Here is a 23,372-nt window from a genome sequence, read left to right on the forward strand (position 1 = left end):
ATCATTTTTTTCTACGCAACGCGAACTAAAAAACAATAGTAATCAACAACCGCAAATCTCAACACTGCCATGCCTGAGAAACAGGTTGTCATCATTTTCAGGAGGAACATTGAAGAACGGTTTCTCATTATTGCTCTTTTAAAATTATCAAATTACGAAGAAATCAATGACCAGAAATTTGCTTCATACCAGTGATTTCATTTGCATACCATTTGAATTCTACTAAACGCTCGGCCAGATTTCTGCCATCCTCTTCGATCCAGTCATCCTTGCTACATCAACCAGGTATACGCCCGTCACAGTCTTACCTGCATATTTTCTTCCTTTCAACAGCAACGGATTCGTGCATCGCAATTTAGTATTATTCAGATTCGTTCCCATAAAACATGCCACTATCTACGCCACTGCTGTCACACAAGTATTTCCACGCACACTATGTTAACAAAGTAACTTGCAATGAGACATTCATACATATTTAATTTGTTTTTGAATTTAAACTAGCTACGAAAAATTTAAAGAACAATTCATTAGCGAACAGTTTGCCTCATAACATTACATTGTAATACATTTTGTATATTATTATTTCTGCAATCTTTTATGACTCTTCTACACATACTATTTGTAAAATTCAAAACATTTATGAACTGGCTTGAACAATTTCATATTTTTCTTCTGCTAAGTGTTATTTGTATATTTTATTCAATATTTGGCAACATTAAGACGGTGAGCTGACAAAATCGATAGAACGCCGAGTAAAATGCTTAGCGATATTTGGTCTGTTTTTAAGTTCTGAGTTCAAATTCTGCCGAGGTCAATTTTACCTTTCATCCTTTTGGGTTAAATAAAATAAGTACCAGTTGAGTCCTGGGGTCGATGTAATCGAATTAAAACCTCCTATTGCGTTGCTGAACTTGTACCAAAATGTTGCATCAATATTTGGCAACATTGATAAAAAATCATTGAAACAAGAAATTGATTTTACTTAAACGTCTACTGTTGATCAGATTTAGTCTTGGCTATATCTCTAAACTCAGTTATAACGTCTACATACATTTTTTCAGCAATCACTTTTAACATTACTTTTTGGTAGGTGTTGGCAGACAATATAATTTTAATATTTACAAGATCTTTAGCAATATTCTAGAAAATTTCAGTGAACCCCCAAAACTCTTAAAATTTAGATCCTTTTCTAGATTTTTATTTTTGCGGACGAAGGCTATGTGCCTTCAGACCCCCTTTAATAAGATGTTTCTCATCATTCCACTTTCTCTGTCAGAGATTATTCTTGTCATACTAGAAGTCTTTGTCTCAAGGTTCTCCTTTTGACAATTTCATCATTCATCAATTCACACATAGAAAAATATTAGAATGTGTATTTTATGTATGTTAAAATGTTTAGTGATATTGATAAACGTTGTTGAAAATAATTCTTTCTTCTGAATATATTATTGCTATTGATTATTTAACGTGCCAATCATAAAACAACCACAAATGTTTACAAGGTGGTTCCATTAGTTAGAATAGAATATTTGTATTTGTTATACTGATTACACTCGAGTCGACTAATTCGTGAGACATTCATTAAAATTGAATCAACACCTGTACGGTGTGTGCTTCATTTTATTTAGTGCCGTGTTAGTTTCTCAACTTAACGCTCTTATCATCGTCACTGTTAGACACATTTGTCTTCAATTACGCATATTCGTGTTATGCGTGCCCTCATTTTAACACTAGATTTGAAGTTCATACTATTGCGGCACCTTTTTACCTTTTATTCTGACACTGATATTAGTGATTTCTTTATTATGATCGACTGTATGCTTCACTAGAGTTAAGTTAGACCTAACTAGACACAGTACCTTTTCTGAAGATACTAATGAAGCTGCGCTTCCATAAATACAATTAAACATATCTATTGAATTTTTACCACTATATGCAAGGGGAAGCCAAAATTAAAATGCGTCCAAAAATATACGTAATGAAAGATATCATATATTACGCTTAACTCTCAAGCTGCAGAGATTGATAATTGTAGGTAATTAATTGAATTCACATTGTTGGAGATAAATTGTGAGATTGTTGTATATTATTAACGTTAAGATATTCGAAGCGATATTACTCGTGTATGAATTATTTGGTATAATGATAAATCAATGTCCGTACTATTCTGTTCAAGCTATTTTATCATGTTTCAATCATGACAATATATATGGAAGAATTGTGTGATGTAATATATTCTTCCCATACTTAAGGGTTTTAAGTGCATTCACGTGGCAGAAAGAGGCTTCACAGTGTTTTGTAGCTACGACAATATAAGGAAGTGTTTAAAACCCAGTTCATACGTTTTACTGAGCAGAGTAGATTCATTTCTGATCACTAACTTGTATATCCGTTTCGTATTACTATATACGCCCACTTTATATTCTTTGTAAGCTTAGTACTTATTCTATTGGTCTCATTTTGTCGAACCACTAAGTTACGGGGACGTAAACACACCAACGTCGGTTGTCATGCATGGTGAGTGGGGACAAACACAAACACACAAATACATATATATACGACGGGTTTCTTTCAGTTTCCGTCTGCCATATCTACTCACAGAGCTTTGGTCGCCCTGTGGCCATAGTAGAAGAGACTTGCCCAAGATACCACGCAGTGGGTTTGAACCCAGTACCCTGTGGTTGGGAAGCAAGCTTCTTTATTTCAACAAATTTGCCACAAAGACATTACATAGATAGAAGCAAATGCGGGCTGGACAACAACACAAGTGAAATGAATGATGAGCAAAATAATGATATTTATAAGGGAAGCAGACGACGCCTGCGGATCGATGCTTTTCGAAAACATTGTCGTTTTTTCTCTTTCATAAAACCAATTGAGGTTATAAATCTTTTACTATAGTTCATTGGGACACAAGGTCCTTCCAAATGAGACGCTAAGCCTCTTACATTTTTCACAAATGGACTCCACGTCTTTACCAAATGAGGCACTAAGTCTCTTACCTTTTTTACAACACGAGGCATTAAAACCTCTTACTTCCATGCCCGACCAGGCACACTGCCTCATTCAAGCACCAGGACGGTGCCAAGTCGGGACACTTTACTATGAATTTAAATATATCCTCGGGGAAGGAGTTCATTATCCTGCACAAATCGGTTTCCCTATGACCTACGCAACCACCTGCGGAGGCCAATCAGGGTCCTCAGTACAGGACAGAACACCTTCCCTCCGGCTATTTTTTTCACCTTCTTTACAAAGCTTTCTAAAGCCCCTCCCTTGTGAAAGAGGATTACAAATTCCTCGTCTATCACATAAGAAGGGGCCACAGTTGCATCCGTCGGTGGCTCAGTTCCCACCGACGAGGTTTCGGGACATGCCGACAGTGTGTTAGTATCTCCAGCAATCCCCGTTTTTCTTCTTTCTTTTTTCTTTTGTCACGGGAGGGTGGAGTTCTTCCGTTTTGTCCGGAAGATTCCCTTCCCTCCCGCAGTCTTAGGATCATTCGGTGGGCAACCATTTCCACCCACCTTCTTCGTCCTTCGGCCCTTTTTCGTCGAGGAGGCCGCCACCTCCTCGACCATCTCCCTCTCTCCCTCCAAACGAGGAGTGGGGAACTCTTCCTCAACTAACTGCTCTTGGATCCTTATCTGATCCTGTGGACAGTTCTTTTTTATGTAGCCTGGTTCCAGGCACAGGTGACACTTGGGGGGCGTCCCTCAAGTATCACCGGATACCTGCTCCCGGCCATAGTCAGAAATCTGGGAAGACCAGATTCTTAGCTGATTGGGTCCACAGGGTAAAAACAGCTTTTGACCCAACCAAATCAGCTTCCGGCAACATTTTAACATTAAGTAGCATGGGTCCCCTGCCACCCAGTCTCCAGCGGATAGTGTCCTCTATCCACTCGGGCACCATCCCCGGTGGCAACCTGCAGACCCAAACTCTCCTCAACTTTTCCCCACAATAATTGGGGAAAAACAGAATCTTCTTGCTCTCAAAGAGCTGCCTCACAAACTTGCGAGCCACTTCAGGAGTGTCAAATAGCAGCCATACCGTTGGATACTTGACACCCCTAGAAATAAACTTTATAGTTGGCAGATGCTCTGCCAACTCTTTCTCTGTTTCGATTGTGGAAAAGATGCTGATGGTGTCGAGTAACTTTGAATATGTCCTCAACACCACCGACGTTTCCTCTCTAAGTCGTTTAACCACTGTTTGCGTGGGACAATCGTCCACTCCATCACAGTGTTCGTTTTTTCTGCCATGTTTTGAAAGAAGACAGGCTCACACAAAAATGTTCAAATAAAACACAAAAAAGGAAAGAAGGAAGAAGGAAGAAGGAAAGAAAACAGTCCAAAACCCCAGTGACTTCAATCTTCCGACCAACTGGTAATCCCCGGCAACTGATTTAGCAACAGGAACAAAGCAACCGGAACAAAGCTTCACAAATTTCACCAACAAATTGATACAAAAACTGTAAAAAATTTCCACAATTCTTGGAGGTGGGACACGCCCCCAAAATACTGCTTACAATCTTCTGGCCATCAGTACTCCAGGCCAGCCAAATAGTAGCAGGAACACAGCAACAGGAACACAAAAACAACGTTCACAATTTTTGTGGGAGGGACACGTCTCCAAAACAACACACTTCTCACCGCTAATTGAGATACTCATGACTAACTGTAAGGCAGACAAATGCCCGGAATCCAGTGAGGATTTATTGCGTGAAAAGAAAAAATAAACACCAAACAACAAACCCCCATTGAATCCCAAAACGCAAAAGTCTTACCTTGCAGTTGACCTTCACTAGTTCAATAATTCACGACGCTGCGCACCAGTGTTATGACAACTCTGAGCGTAAAGAAAACACTGATACACGCATGCGCGGAAGCAAGCTTCTTACCACAACCACTCCTGCACCTATGTATGTAACCTTTGTATCTCGTTATTCTTTTGTTTATGAGAAGTTATCATATACACATATTTAGCGCCGTGTCAGTCTGTCAATAGAAAATAGCACAAGAATAACTAGACGTAATTAAGTACAATACATACACACACATACACACACACACCCCCGCACGCCCGCACACACACGCATACATACATGCATACATACATATATACATACATACATACATACGTACATACATACATACATACATACATACATACATACATACATACGTACATATACTTCACCCGAAAATTTCAGACCTTCCCTACATTGCTGGTATACCCCTGTAAGTCCCTCTTGCAGTGACATCGTTGAAAGATTTAGCCATTTCTACAAAGTTCTGATGGACATGTTGCAATTCTGACTCAATAACTCTTTTATCTCTCAGACATATTCCCATATTGGCTTATCTCTCCACGACTTGCCATTTCTAGTTTAGTTTTATAATCATTTAGTTTTATAATCCTGACACTGAGAAGAGCTTTCACATAATCTACTTCTCTTCTGGTTGCTGTGCTAGCATCTTTAATCAAGTCATCAACGACTTTCTGTAAATGCTTGATTGTTGTTCTTTTTGAGTGGAAACTTCTTTGGCCAAATCTTTATCAAGAATTGCACTTTCCACAATTTGCTGAGCATTTCTTTGTCTTAACCAGATCTGTGCAATTAAGGTTTAGGCCTTCTACAGAGATAATATCAGCATACCTCACTAGCAGCTGTCTTAACCGCAACACCATACATAGGTGCAGTAGTGGCTGTGGTAACAACACATGTCCATAATGCTTTTACAAAAGCATGTCAATATTATTCTACAATATCACTCGCGTTTCTAAACCACAGACCTTATAGATTTAACTTGAGAGGAAATTAGCCTCATAATGGATCCCAAAGCATTAATTCGTTTAGAGTATGAATTTTGAATTAGAGATGCAAGAGATTTGCTTGACATCACAGTGATCATTGTAATGATAATAATGATAGTGTAATGGCAGAAACATTGCTTGTATAACGAAATAGAGGTGGGCGTAACATGGTATAATCCTCCATAATCTTGACAAGTTATATTGAATATGCATAAGGTATCTTAATTTATACTTGGGAAAAGTGCCCTGCTATGATATAGGTATCACTTACTTTTTAATACTTGCACAGTTAAATTGCTTAACTCTGTGACACCAAAGCTGGTTAATGCATTTGTTGCCTCTGACTACTATAGACTGGACAGTGGCAGTAATGATAAAAATTGTAATAAGCGTTTACCAGACATAATGATTCACGGAGTTAATAGAAAGTATGGTAGGGATTTCAAAGCTCGTCTGTCGAAGAGAAGAGGGTAGATTCTGGTGACTTACCTACGTCAAATAATCAGACTACGTAGAAGAAGCTAACAGCGATAAAATATTTAGTATGTATAGCGTTAAAAGTAGTGATAGTAAAGCAGATATCAGAGTGCCTATCTGACATGTTATAGATAGCTTATTTTCTGTAGTAATATTGTGACAAATCTCACCTAATAATTGTTAAATTAATACAAAGGATATCCAGAATGCATGTATTTAATAAAAGTGCTAGTCAACATCCACTTAATGGATAATCTTTCAGAAAACATGCCTTATAATGATATAATGAAATTACATGTCTATAAGCTGCCTTCTTAACTACATTTGCTAAATTGTAATACAACGCAGTGACTTTCAACTGCAAAGTTACATGTGAATTTAGACACTTTTATAAGAAACCATGTACATATATTTTTATGATATATTATTATACAGTTCTCTCTCTATATATATATTTTTATATATGACGTTGACCACTAACGTGGACATTCAATGTGCTAGAAATAGATCACATCTTGTGTCTAATAAGACCTAAATTGTTCTCAACATGAAATATAGCGTGATACCAAAACGTAAGCGGGCAAGACATTTAAAATCACGAGACGCAGTAAATATTTTCTGCAGACATATTCCTGGAATTAGCGCGCCAAAACGAAGACTTTTGAATTTTACCATTAAGCTGTAATTAGCAGAACCATATACACGCGCACCTATGGCGGTGTACAACTTTGTATGGGGTTCTGATGATTATGGTTGCATTACAAATCAGGCTGAAGAGAAATAGACAGTCGGTAAGATTGTTAAATTTTGAAACCGGTCCCTGATTAATAATGATTCTTTTCGGTGATTTTAAATGTCTTGCCCGCTTACGTTTTGGTATCACGCTATATTTCATGTTGAGAACAATAGGTAACGATAGGTATATGCAATTAGATGAACTGAGGTAGGAATAAAAGTAATAAAAGTCATTATTGTGAGTTGTTAAAGAGATTCAAAAGCATACCGGTTTCGTAATATTACTAATCATTGCTTTGAATGCACACCGAATACTGAACGGTGTCAGGTTTACTAGTCCCTGAGCAAAACGATTATGTGTAAGGGAGGTAAGTAGTTCTGGATTTGCTGCAATTAGGGTAGATATAGATCTGTAATATCAATGGTGTATGGGATGTATGGGGGATAGTTGTATTAAATGGAAGATTAGTAGTGTTCTATATTATGTTATATGTTCATATTTAGTTGTGGAAGATATTTATTGATGAAAGTTGCCTCTTTATTCATTCTTTATTGTAATGAGGTGTTCTGTGAACATTCATAGGAAGGAAGAATTAGGAAATTAGGATTAAGATTCCTCGCACACCTTTCTATGTGTTCACTGACCTGTATCTGTCTGTATTGTGGGTGGCGGATTTGTTCTTTGTGGAGAGTGGTTCTTCTACGGAGTGATATTCCTGTTTGGCCAATGTAATTATTACCACACCCTAAGCATGTAATGGCATAGATTAGATTTTCGGAGCTACAGGTGAAATTTGATTTAATCTTAAATATTTCACCTTGTTTACAGTGGAACTCTGAACCCTCCAAAAGGTGGAGGCAAGTACCGCAGTTAAGACGACTACATTTTTTCACTTTTGGTTCTGTTTTTAATGAATACAGTCTTACGCTGGTTAATATTTTTTTCAGTGATTTTAGGTTGCATTTTACTTTTGATCATTTTGTGTGAGTCTAAAATTTTGTTCATTGTTTTATCTTTTGTGAGGATGGGTAAATTTTGGATGATAACGTTAAAGGCTTCGTTGTTTCTAGGGTTATGTGTGGAGATGTATGGGAGTATTTTTAAGTCTGGTTTAGAATTTCGGTTGACCTCCCTTAATGTTCGTATGTCTATTTCCTTAGCTCATTTAATTCCATCATTCATTAAAGATATTGGGTAATGTCTTTTGATTAGTATTGATCTGAGTTGAAGGAGTCTTCGTTCACAAGTATTGGGGTCTGAAACTATGGTACAGATTCTTTTCGCTAGATTATAAGTTATATTAATTTTCATATTTGGGGTGGCATGAGTTGAATAATAGGTATTGTTTAGAATCTGTGGGTTTATAGAAGATGTCTGTTTCTATGTGGTTATTTACTATTTTAATTAAGATGTCAAGAAAAGGGAGTTGTTCACTGCTGTGTTCCATAGTGAATTGTATGTTGCTATTAATATTGTTAAGCATTATTTTGAAATCGAGGAGTTTGTCCATGCTGTCTTTCTAAAGTATAAAGCAATCGTCCAGACACCCTTTCCAGATCTCCTTTAGATAGCAATGAAAAGAGGTGCCATATTTTGTAGTGAAGATTGATATATTTTAAGCTCTAGGTAACCCATTACGAGGTTCGCAATCACTGGAGCAGCTCGGGTTCCCATTGCAACTCCACATTTTTGTCGATAGTAAACTGTATCGAACATAGTTGTTCAGTAGGATATATATATATATATATATATATATATATATATATATATATATATATATATATATATATGCATGCATGCATACATACATACATGCACATGTCTGTATCTATATATGCATTAGTTTCTTAAGATAGCAATCATGATCTATATACACATTAATTGACTATCCATATTCCTCGAGATACTGATCTCTGAGGGATCGATTGGAATGTTACTTGAAATATCAGCAATGTTCGTGCTTAATGAAGTGTCATTAATTTATTATATGACCTCAATTAAATTATACAAACATACCGCTGAAAATTAAATTCTTTGAGATTTCGAACTTAGATAATTACAAGAAGACCACTATTAATTAGACGTTTATAAACTTTAATTAAATTCATGAATATGAAATTGGACCGCTTGTGTGTGTATCTGTATATATACATGTGTATGTGGATGTGTGCATGTGTGTGTTTATGCGTATGTCTATGGATCATTCAGGAATGCAATATTTAATGGATCTGTTAATGATTAGTTGTTAATTGTTAATATATTGGCTGCGAGCCAATATATTGCTGCCCCGGTAGAAACAATTATGTATCTTTTCACCGATAGCGTAGTATCATATCATCCATTGACTTTGAAGTTATAGGAGTATATTTTGAAATACAAACCGAGGCATCGATTACTCTCTTTTACTTCAGGGCAGTTATAACCGATACATGGTGAAGCTCATTCATTTTCCCAAATGGAATGCAATATGCAAATACTATTCAAAGAGCACCTTGATAATTACGTCTGTGTATAAGTTGTCTTCGGAACAAAGAATGACAAAATTGTATGCGAAAACATTTATAAATGTGTATGCGGTAACTCTCACACACTCATCACATGTATGAATTAACTTATATCTAAACTAGCAAACGCGCCTGTCCTTTTGACTGTTTAAGCTGTTTGTTTTCGGGTTCAGTCCCACTGCGTGGCATCTTGGGCAAATGTCTTCTACTAAAGTCTCAGGTCGACCTAAGCCTTCTGAGTGGATTTGGTAGACGGAAACCGAAAGAAGCCCGTCGTATATATACGTGTGTGCGTGCTTGTGTGTATGTTTGTGTGTCTGTTTGTGCCCCCACCATCACTTTACAACCGATGTTGGTGTGTTTACGTCCCCGTAACATAGTGGTTCGGAAAAGAAAACGATAGAATAAGTACTAGACGTACAAAGAATAAGTTCTGCGCTCGATTTGTTCGACTAAAAGTGGTGCCTCAGCATGGCCGCAGTCAAATGACTGAAACAAATAAAAGAATTTTAAAAAATAAATAATTGAACTACCGAGAAGTTTTATGAGTAGAACAGCAATCTATGTTTCTGATTAACTTCGGAACAGAAAACCAAAGGCTGGTTATTGCGGAGGTCGTTGCACTTTAATGGTGGTAGAACATATAACTTTGCAAGCGATGCAAAGTAGAGCTACTGAAGTGTTTTGGGAGTAGATTACAGATAATGACTACAAAATATAGTCGTTTTACATGAAAGCGAAATTTCTTGTCAGAAACAGCCACATAAATGGTGTAAGGAAATTGAAGGAAGACGTTAAAACTTCCCCTCTGCAAGTTTATTTTATTCAACAGAAAAGGGAGATATTTTTTCGGAGAAAAGTATAATTAGTACGTTCAAAAATGGCAATATAGTACCTACTTGAAAAAGTAGAAGTAAAGGAATATATTTACTACGTGCTTACAGTGTACGACCACTCTGAAATTGACGCCTGGTAACGATAAATGAAGACATGAAGAGTTTCACTTTAGTTCACAAATACTGCTTTGAATCTTTAGCAGTTTGTAGTGAAAAGATATTGCAAACGACATATCATAATGGATGGGTAAATAAGCATCCTTAAAATAAAACAACGCATTGGTAGGTAAACAAAGGTATCAACAAATACAAGAGAGAGAAGGGAACATCACTTTCCAAGTAATTCAGAATAGCTTGGTAAGCTTGCCAAAGTTTGATGCAGTTTAAATATGAAGATTAAGATTGTTTGGTATTGGATATTCATCGCATATAGTGTTCCTAGTCAGTTTAATAACCATCGCAGGTGGACAGTCGAAATAAATAAACAGACAAAATCCTTTAACTTTTATAATATTCTCTATCCAAGTAATAATACACAGTTACAATATATAAATAAGAAAATAAATAGATAAAAATGTGAAAACCACTAAAGAGTATTCTGTAATCCCAATATACGTTGACATAGATTTAAAAATTATGGAAGACACTACAATCAAAAAAACTATGTACATAAAATGAATTAGAGAAATTCCGTGTAAACCACCATTTTTACCGGTTTGTCCTTTTACTCGGAGGGGGCTCTGGCCAAAATGTTATAGTCCACGACCATCCTTGGGACATATGTAATGTATGTGTAAAGTTTGATGAAAATCGGTTGAGAATTGTGGAAATCTATGCGTTATTTAATACACACACATACTGTGATTTATTTATACTAGATATAATGTCTTTTGATTAGTGAAATTTCTGCCCGTCATATGCTCAAGAAAGTGTTTTTGTTATTATTGTGAGACCCTAGGAAGCTCAGAACACATTATGTAATGCGTATTGCGTACCTCTTTACGGTAAACGGTAGATTGTAGTTTGCTGGGATGTGGTTGTTAGTTACATTGATCGAGTAATTCTGTACCTAATTCTTATATATTTGTATATCTATTTAGTTGTCGAAGTCAGGTTCTTCATACAATTTGCCGAAAAAACATTAATACGTGGTAGTAAATATCAGACATACATTGAAAATATATATTTATTATATAATGCACCTAAGTGTATACGAGGATGCGCACATAAAAGTACTACTGTGCTTGCTTAATCCTTTGATATTCTCGTATCTTATATATGAAATATATTTATACATTCCTATGTAAAACTTATTCATTGATCTCTATTGAAGTTCGTGATATTTAATTACGAACAATGTTTTCACAATTAACCGTCAATCAAGTGTCTAGATTTATCTTTAAGGGGTTTGACGGGTCATTAATTGATGGTTTTGGTTCTTTGATCAGCTGAGCGACGTGATACAGTACACATGATTTAGTACTCTGATCTTATCGTACTTTGTGCTTCTTCCAAATATTTGGCTGAATGTAGCCTAAATATGTATTGTTCCGTCTATAAGAATTATTGTGTTTATTTACGATGGAAGCATTAAGGCTGTGAATATATTGCAGAACTGGATAGTAAAAAGTTTATATATGTTTCCATTAGAGGATTGAATATTTCACGTCTAATCAAAGGGAAAGCTTGGCTCTATGCGAGATTGCAATTACTGTAATAGCTGGAAGGGATCGTTATTTAAATATCCATTACTTACAGATTTTCACGTGAATAATTTCGGAAAATGACAAATGTAGTTTAAATAATTGTTTATGTCATGTTTCATGTTTTAACCCAAATAGTTACATGAGCATGTTTCCTTTTATATCACATGGAAACATAAAGTTCCACTCCTTCTTAACTGACATCTTAAATCATAAATCGTGTGAATCAAGTATTTCTGGTCTGTAGAGCCAGAAAACATCTATGTCGGAAAAGAAAAATTAATTCTTTTCTTTCTTTTTTTCTGCATTTTAGTAGAACAAGAATATAAATTTGGAAATATATATTAGTGAACTGCCGCATAAATCTGGATTAAGAATGTTCACAAATACTAGATTTTAAATATATGAATAGAAAACACGTTCTTCTGCCAGAGAGGATCAATGAATAACAAAACTTTTGTTTCACTTCATACTCATGCATTTATATGCAAATCGACAAGGAACGTAGAGAGTCAATTCAATACGCAATTGTCTTATATTAAAAAACACTCAAATAAAGTGTTTCTGAAATTTGCACGGTGTCCACCTTTGTTACAATTGTAGACACATTATTACACGACTAGAGTGTTATTCGTGAAATGAAAAAAATTATGTGCTTTAATCTCCCAATGTAATAATGAGCGTAGTGTTTTTTTATATATCTGTATATGTGTGTGCATGTGTGTGTGTGTGTGTGTGTGTGTGTGTGTGTGTGTGTGTGTGTGTCTGCGTGTGTGTTTATCCAGAATCACGCCGGTCGCGGGGGAGATAAAATAATAATTCAGTGAAGTAGAAGTAGTGAGAGTAATAGCCCTGACTGAGAGCGAGTGAAAGAAAGTAATATCAATGAAAGGAAGGGGTGATAGATGAATAAGGGGTGATAAATGAATAAGGGGTGATAGATGAATAAGGAAAGAAGGGGTGAAAAAAATCGGCGTTTCATCTCTGTGTGAGTATATATGTGTATATGTGTACAACGGAAGTATGAGAATATTTGTATGTGTGATTATTATGTAGCTTATTTTCTAGCTTATTTATATATAAAATACAACAATTAGCCGTCATTATCGACGGCACGTGGTCAGCTAGTAATATAATTACATATTATTGCCCTCAGATCATATATCACCTACTACTCTTCGATCACCCTCTCGTTATATCATCAAATGTGGCGGAACGATCGTATTAAAATATTCTAGAAACCTGTATACCCTAATATGAAATCTAAATATATTACACAAATACAATTCGATCAGTTTCATAAACATTAGCTACCACGAATTTTATTGACGTTACACTCGGGCAATCCTCAAAAATCTGTATAGAAGCAGGTACTTTGCATATTTATTGTATATATATAATATGAATAATATATATGTATATATATATATATATATATATATATATATATATATATATATATATATATATGCATGTATACATACGTATACGTACATACTTACATGTATACGTATATACATATGCATATGTGGGCACAGGACATCACAAAACGTAAACAACAAAAAATACGAAGGACGAGGATATGGAATATGAACTTTTTTTGCGAACAACGAAAGAAACAAATGGAACGAAATGGAAGCAAATGTCGGCTGTTTTTATAATACATTTGTCAAGATACGCCTTCAATAAAACAATTGCTCCCGCAAAGCAAATTAAATAAATCTTGGGATTTTGCGGAGGGTCAAAATTGTTGACAAAACATGACAGTGAAATCAAGCAGGAAGGGATGTTCAGCCTAAACGAGGTTGTGATGGCGAACGTGAAAAAACAAGCTTGGACAGAAGATACACAAGAATACGTCCTCCTTGTCCAGCTGCAACAGTTCAGTAAGGGATTTTTATATGACTTTAGTAAACTTTCATATAATAATATAATTATATTATTATGATAATATGTATTTATGGTCTTATATTTTTCAAAAGTTATTCTCTTAATACAGCTACGTAATTTTTAAATTTGATTGAATTTTTAGTACGTCTGATTATAAATGATGAATACAGTGTAATCTTATCTTAATATATAAATCTGAAATTGTGTGTTTGTGTGAAGTCTTTTTGAATGTTTATAGAAATCCACATTTTTCACTTTTTCGTAAAAATTTTTACATCAATGGAATTTTTTCGATCTGAACTTTCCAGTGCAGTAATTAGATTTTTTAAATTCCGTTTACTTTGTGTGATTTAAGGGAGATTTGGCTGTTGTTTCTAGCAACTTTTATATTTCATCCCTGCTACCTGGAACGCCATTCTTACACGCGCGCTCAACATAAAAATATAGAGAGTAAAAGTAAAACAGGGAGAGGGAGAGAGAGAGAAAGTGATACATACAACGTCATAGATTAAACTTTCATCTCAGTATTCTTTACCTATTTTTCATAACATAGATACGTAAAAACACATACAGCCACACATACATGACCTGTGACAACAACATACACATTGCTCTCAATCTCTATTCATTTCTCCCCCTCTTCCTCTCTCGCTCTCTCAAACGTATACACGTGCAAGTAAACAATCATTCACATCGTGGTATATTTACAAAACATTGATGGCATAACTAGAGTTGTATCCCCCAAATTTGGAAGGTTATAACTTTCATAAAAATGAATATTTTTTTATGAAATTTTCTATGCATATATTATTTATTATGTAGATTCCAAATATACAAAAATTTCCGGTGAAAGTGTTTTGTAAGGGGGTGGGGTACAATATTCGGAAATTCCACTTAAATTCCTCTTAACTTCCAGGAAAATGAATATTTTTTCATGAAAATTTGTACAAATGTACCTTGATGTATGTACATTTCAAGCATGTAGGAATTTTGAAGGAAACAACTGCAGGTTATTTTTGAGAAGTGTTCCCCACTCGGTGGTGTTTCGGAGCAAGTCGTCCATATTTGTTTCATTTTTCTCTATTATATGCTTATGTGCATCCTTAGATTTCTAATGAAGTAATAGGCAGTGAAGAGAAGCAGTCATAAGAAAACTTTTAACTACCCCTATTCCTTTCTCTCCCCCTCTCTACCTCTTCCTCTCTCGCTCTCTCAAAAGCATACACGTGCAAGTACACAATCATTCAGTAAAATATAACTCATGTTCGTCAATGTTTTGGAAATTTACCACGATTTTCACTAGGGTGTTAGGGTTAGGGTTTTAGGGTCAGGGTTAGGGTTTAGGATTAATGTTATGGTTACGTTTTTTAGGGTCAGGGTTAGGGTTAGGGTTAGGGTTTAGGGTTAGTGTTAGGGTTAGTGTTAGGATTAGGTTTAGGATTAGGGTTGGGTAATCGTGCGGGTGTTAATCTGAAAAATTACAGATATGTGAAAAGTACCGATCTTGCCATTTATTATAACTTCTGTTGTTCTGTTTAATATATACATAGATTATGCCTCCAAAGAAGAGAGTTTGCTGGGGAAAGACAGCAACCTGTTTAAAATGACAGCCACAGACTGCAGCAATTCACCACATTCCAGTAGCTACTTTGAACATAATGCATCAACACCTTCTGCCCAATCTGATAGAATTCTGGAAAAACTGTTTAGCAACAGATCGCCAGCAGTTGCTTCATCACAAATTGCCATCCTAGCTCCTGTGAAAAGGGATTACCCTGCTATGTATAATCAGGGCAGCGCAAAAAGTTGTTTTGCACAAGCATTTCTATAGCCAATTACATGAATGAAATTTACGTATGCTTAATAATTTTACGCAAAACAGCCTTCAGACTTTCCCTATTAATTTCATCGTCTTTTGAATTATGAACATATTTACATCATAAGGGTTTTTCGTTGCAAGGCTTTCTTTTTTAGTTGATGTTCAGCTAGTAAGACTTATCGTAGATGGCATAATAAGTCACACCCGGACAAGGTCGGGTTATACTGCTAGTATATAATAAAGCTGAAGTTGTGTATCTGTGTGAAGCCTTTTTAAAAGTTTATAGAAATCCACATTTTCTACTTTTTCGTAAAAATTCTTACATCAATGGAATTTTCTCGATGTGAACTTTCCAGTGCAGTAATTAGATTTTTTTAATTCCGTTTACTTTGTGCGATTTAAGGGAGATTTGGCTGTTGTTTCTAGCAACTTTTATATTTCTTCCCTTCTACCTGTTCCGGCGTTCTTACACATCGATCGCGCGTTCAACATATAATATAGAGAGTAAGAGTAAAAGAGGGAGAGAGAAAGTGATATATACAAAGTCATAGATTAAACTTTCCTCTTAGTATTTTTTACCCATTTTTCATAACATAGATACGTAAAAACACACACAACACGTGATCTGTGACAACAACATACACACATCAATACTATAGATATAAGATTTACTTTGTGTGGTTTTCTTATATAAACTCACGCAAGCATTGCTATTTTATAACTGTCTTCCATTCTCCCTCTCTCTTCATTGCTCCCCTTCTCTATTCCTTTCTACCCCTCTCTCTCCCTCTTCCTCTCTTCCTCTTCTCTCTCGCTCTCTCAAACGCATACACGCGCACGTACATTCAAGCATTCACTACAATATAACTCATGTTCGTCAATGTTTGGTAAATATACCACGATTTTCACTAGGGTGTTAGGGTTAGGGTTTTAGGGTCAGGGTAAGGGTTTTAGGGTTACGGTTAGGGTTAGGGTTTAGGGTTACGGTTACGGTTAGGGTTAGGATTAGGCTTAGTGATACGATTACGGTTTTAGGGTCGTGTTGGGGTTTTAGGGTTAGGGTTTAGTGTCAGGGTTAGGGTTAGAGTTAGGGTTAGTGTTAGGGTTAGGATTAGGGTTAGGTTTAGGGTTTTAGGGCTAGAGTTGGGTAATCGTGCGGGTGTTAATCTGAAAAATTACAGAAATGTGAAAACTACCGACCCTGTTTAATATATACATAGATTATGCCTCCAAAGAAGAGAGTTTGCTGGGGAAAGAAAGCAACCGGTTTAAAATGACAGCAACAGACTGCAGCAATTCACCACATTCCAGAAGCTTCTTTGAACATAATGCAAAATGGTGCGTCAACATCTACTGCCCAATCTGATAGAATTCTGGCAGAACTGTGTAGCAACAGATCGCCAACAATTGCTTCATCACAAATTGCCGTCCTAACTCCTGCTAAAAGAGATTACCCTGCTATGTATAATCAGGGCAGCGCAAAAAGTTGTTTTGCACAAGCATTTCTATAGCCAATTAGACGGATGAAATTTACGTACGCTTAATAATTTTACGCAAAACAGCCTTCAGACTTTCCCTATTAATTTCATCGTCTTTTGAATTATGAACATATTTACATCATAAGGGTTTTTTCGTTGTAAGGCTTTCTTTTTTAGTTGATTTTCACCAGGCAAAACTTATCGTAGATGGCATAATAAGTCACATCCGGACAACGTCGGGTTATACTGCTTGATTATAATATTATTTAGTATTGGCCAACTGAGTATAAATTATTTTAAATAATTTTTTTTGCTGTTTAGCCATGATTAACAGAGGCTTGTTTTTGCTTTATAATACTAGTGAGAATAAGGAATCTTTCTGAATAAATTGTCTGCATAACATGTCTTTTCCCTAATATTATGGAAGAACAAAATGAAATTCTACCTATTTCACCCACCATAAATTCTTAGCGTATTATTTCTGTTCTTTTTTTTTAACTAATGTGCAGAAATATATTTACATTGATATTATTAAAAGTGCAGAAACGTATTTTACGAGCGTTATATTACTTTTTATTTATTTATTTTCAATTTATTTAAAATTCATATTACATATTTTTATTATATATTTTTTTAAATTATTAACACTCGCGCTTACAAACATAAAGATGTTTAATTCAGTCTGCTAAAAACCTCATATGAGATGCTTACTCATAAACATGAATTTTTATAAATTTATTATTGGGTCAGAATTGAAACAATTGTAGGATTATAATATTATAGCGCTCACACACAAGATAAAAAGTTCAGTAACCTATTCGCAAAAGATTTCATAATCTTTTTCATATTGTTTTAAATCACATTTAGACTTCCAAACATATATGTGTGAATGTGTGTATGTGTGTGTGCGTTTATATATATATATATATATATATATATATATATATATATATATATATATATATATATATATATATATATATATATATATATATACATATATATATATATATATTCATATATATAATGTGAGTGAAGGTCAGAAAAGTTTACTTATATGCTAGCGTGCTTAAAATTCTATAATACATAGATGCTCGTATACATGTACATCAACAGTGAATTGTACCACGAGAAGAAATATGATGAAAGCAACAGGGGTGAATTCACCGTTTAAATTAATAATGCTTCAGTTACGGATTTATATCTGATTTATTTGTGAATGGACATTTCTATCTTCTTATATATATATATATATCAGCACCTTGTACCGCAAAGGACTTATTAGGGATAAAAATTCAGAAACAAGCAAACCTTTTTTTTTTTTTTTTTTCAATAGTCAAATGATGTAAATTCGGAAAAATAATATTTGAAAGAAGCTCAGATATTTAAAGAATTAAACATAAATTAAAAATCTTAACTTACCAAGGCATTTCGTAAACTTTCCTTTGAGAAACAGGAGAATATGGGACCGATTGCTAAAATCGAATAAACACATAATTGCCTCTTAGATTTTCCGATCCAGTATATTCGGGGAAGGTGTTTAAAGTTGTTTAAGTTAAATGTTGTGCCCTATTATTTCGTGGCCTAAATTTTGCTACAACTCTATTTTCGTTTTTTGTACCGGTCTGACCGGATGTAGAAAACAGGAATCATCTTCGACGGAGATTCTACATTAATCTACTGGTAAAAATATTCATTGAACTAAGTATGAAATCTGAATTTGACCCCCACATATATAATAATAATTGCTTAGACGCACACTCACAAATATATATCGTTACTATTATGTTAAACCTTCCTATGTCTAAATTTGGGCAAATGCGTTTTTTCAATATCTATTTTTCCTTACAATAGCAGGTTCTTTTGATTAAACTATAGTATCTCCAGCTGCTTCAGATGCCAAGATATCAAAATTTGGCAAAGTGTAAGTTATAATATTAATGAAATAAATAGGGAACAGACAACATTTAAAAAACCGTAAAATGAGGATCACACATAAAAGCTTATAGACCTCAACTTTTAACACACCTCAAAATGCTTTCTTCCCCAATGAAATGTAGTGACACCAAGACTCTACTCGCGCCTTTAGCGAAGCACATGCACAGAAACATTAACATTCCGAAATACACAACCACACTCACGTTACTCTATATTCTTGTATCCATTAATATACAAATAGACCACACGGTGATAAACATTCACACACACATATGTGCATACAAACAGATATGGATATATACACATACACACACTCCTACATGCAAGTATATATTTACTCACATATAGAAATAGTAAACCTTATGCGGATACATACAAGGACATTCAGACGCACAAAAAGCCATAAATATACATATATACACACACACACACACACACATATATATATATATATATATATATATATATATATATATATATATACATATACATATACAAATATACATATATACACACACACATATATATATATATATATATATATATATATATATATATATATATATATATATATATATATATATATATATATATATATATATATATATATATATATATATATATATATACATATATATATACATATACATATACATATACATATACATATACATATACTTATGTGCACATGTATACACACATAAATAATTATACATAAACACACAGACACGTATATGCATACACGTATGTGTATCCCATGCTGTTTTTTTTTCTATTTCTTTTTTGCTAAAATTAAGGAAAAACAATTCTCTGAACTTAGATCTTGCATTTTAATTGATATGAAAGAAAATATCTTATTTTAACTGTTTAATCTTTCCTTATTTAGGTGCCATGTCAACAATGTAGGACATAGGCAATTGTTTCCTGCCACACTTCTCTCTTCTTTTTCTGTAATAGTTCTAGTTTTCGTCGAAACTGTTCGTCAAGCTTGACATCCATATCATCTGTCTCCTTCCTCTGCTTCTTTTCCCTTCAATTTCCCGGTCATCGTAATATTCTCCAGGCCCTTTTTCCTCATGACACTGCCAAGAAACCTCAATTACTCGGGCCTTATCATACGAAATGGTTTCCTATTTACTGACCATACCAAACTAATTTTATCTAACCTCGATTTTTCATACCTTGTATCTATGAAAAAAAGATTTTGTATGTGTCCTTAAAGTTGAAACATTAGTGTAGCCATGATGTTCTGGTTGTCTGATAACCTGATGTTTCGGCTGTTACACTTTAATCAGACAAAGGAAAGAAAAGAAACAAGGGAAAAATAGGGGGAACTGTGGAAGATAAGCAAGGCAAAAACTGAGAAACCATAGAGAAGAGCGAAGACATTGCTGGAGGGCGGGAGGAAGAGAAAGAAGGAAGGAGAAAGAAGCGCAAGAAGAGAAACAAAGTGGTCACGAAGTGGTTGCGGAAGATTATGTGCAGTGTATAGAACAGTTGAGATAGAGCTCGTGCAGATAAGTGTTGAAAAATATCTATCCTTCATTCAGAAAAATAAAAACAAGAATGAAGGAAAAAATAGGCGGATATGTGGTGGGAAAAGAGGAAAGAAGAAATGCATTGGGGTCAAATGAGAATGCGGTTTTATGGAAAAGAGTTAGGAAAAGAAGAGGAGTTGGGGTTGTCTGTGAGCATGTATAGGAAAGTATCCGTGTATAGAAATAGTCGGAGCAGAAGTTGTGTTTTGTGTGTATATAAGGTTATGCATGCATATGTACATCTAATGTAGGGATGTGGTTTAATAAAACAAAATATACTAGACTTAATTGTAGAAATTACATGTATTTTGCGTATACTTATATATCTTTGGTTAAGCTATAAAAGAAGAAGTATTAAATTCCAAAGTATGAGCGTCACTAAATTTTAACTCTTGTTAGATTTATATTCAGAGTCAGAGGAAATTTTAATACATGTCATCGCAGTCCTGTCATTAACAGAATATTTTAAACTGATAGAGTATCTGAAACTAATAGGAAATAAACGGTATGTCTGTAGTAATGAGCAGCACTTTAATTTCTGAGTTCATATCTTAGCGGGATAGATACATTTTTTACTTATTTATTGGATCAATATATTAATCTCCTGATCTATGATCGATTTAAATGAGTATACCCAGCGTTTATTAGCTTCTAGCCTTGTAGTAATATTGGAAATCGATAAGATTTACAATGGTAAAATCTGCCCAGAAAATTATTTCGATTACCATTAGATGTAACTTTATCCACTCAGTCAAATGCATTTTACGATCAGTTGATCATTTTGTGAAGTACTTTCTGTCATATCATTAACTTGAAACTTTCTACAATATACTCTGTCAAACACAGAGTAAACAACCATTTTCTAAAAGACAGTAAAACAGTCTTTACTCCGCGATATAAAATGAATTGCACTTTACTTACAGGGATTTCCGTGTTTGACACAATGCATCAGAATTAAAATTTAGTTTAATCCGCCTTAAACATATATTTCTAAACCAATTTCATTTAGTATTTTACGATGCCATTTTAGAGTTCAGTGTACCAATAAAGATATAGTTTGTTTCTGTGGCTTTCCTCTGTTCTTTATGAATGCTGAGGAAAACTAATCGTTTAAGACGATTAGATGTAATTACAGACAACTCTATTGGAATTACTCGAAACGCTTCCTTCAAGTGAGTCATATTGTAAATAATGATGCCTTGCTTTTGACATACAGATATATTTATATTACAGAGAGCAAATACAATAATCAATATTCGGGTGAATATACGAAAAAGCGTTTCAGATATCTGTACTGTAGCCTGTGATTATTTCGGTGTATAACCGATCAAATTCTCGCTCACGCAGTGACATTCATGTGTAGGCATACACACAAAAGCACAAGCACAAAACCCATATATGTATGCGTGCATGCGAGAGTGCATATAAGTATGTAAACGTATGTGTGTATGTATATGTATATATATATATATATACACACATATAGATAGATAGATAGATAGATAGATATATAGATAGATAGATACACAGACAGACAGACAGACAGACAGGTAGACTAACTGACAGGTAGAAATATCATTTAGACGTATATATGTATGTACATATATACATTGTGAAGTGCATACATATACGTATAATATTACAAATGATGTCAGCGTGTTTGTTTCTCTGTGTGTGTGTGGGTGTGTGTGTGTGTGAACGTACGTGTGAGCGTGTCTGTGTGTATATGTATTTATGTATATACGCACAATGGATGTGTGTATGTCGATATATGTATGCGTGTTCTCATCGTTTGATATGCTACTTGAATTGTGTGCGTGCGTTTGTGTGTATATACACAGACAGACAGATACATAGATAGACAGATACATACATACATACATACATACATACATACATACATACATACATACATACATACATCTTCGTTGTCATGTTTCATATTCATTTTTTCCAGTTTCTCTATATGCATGCATGAAAACAAAATACGTTTCGGAATATGCTTCGTTGAATTCAGGATCTCTTTTCAGTCGTATCCGTATTTCATTGTTGTCCGCCTGAGTCTTCTGAAACAAATATTTTTCACTAAAACCTTGAAACTCAGTAGCATTAATGTTACTTTAGAAACTAAAGACTAATGTTCTTCCATTAATAACAATCAAACAAAGAAATATTTACTATTTACCAAATATGGAATGATTACCCGATTATTGATCATGATAATGTAATTAACACAAATATAAAACATATAAAGTATTCACAGAATCGTCTAATTTGATTAGCATTCAGCAAATTTCTCCGTGTTTCTTGAAACAATCCAAATTCATCACAACAGACTAATTAACTTATTTTTCCCATTTAGTGTCTCTCGCTTTTAGACGAATGAAAACAGTAACTATGTGTTACACTTACGGCGTATTATGGGGCTTTGAATGGAATTAATTTTAGAAAGAAAACTGATTATGTTCTCTTTTGTTTTCTATTTATTAAATAGAAACGATTTAAATCAATTTACTGAACTATTATCTCTCAGATACTTCGATAACTTTCACTCTACTAGCTGAAAAACGCAAGATTTTAAATTTAAAATGTTTGTCCTTTTAAAATGCTGAATTTAATATAAAATATATTTA

Source organism: Octopus bimaculoides, chromosome 13 (assembly GCF_046866305.1).
Source record: "Octopus bimaculoides isolate indiv1 chromosome 13, ASM4686630v1, whole genome shotgun sequence".
Lineage (NCBI taxonomy): Eukaryota > Metazoa > Mollusca > Cephalopoda > Octopoda > Octopodidae > Octopus > Octopus bimaculoides.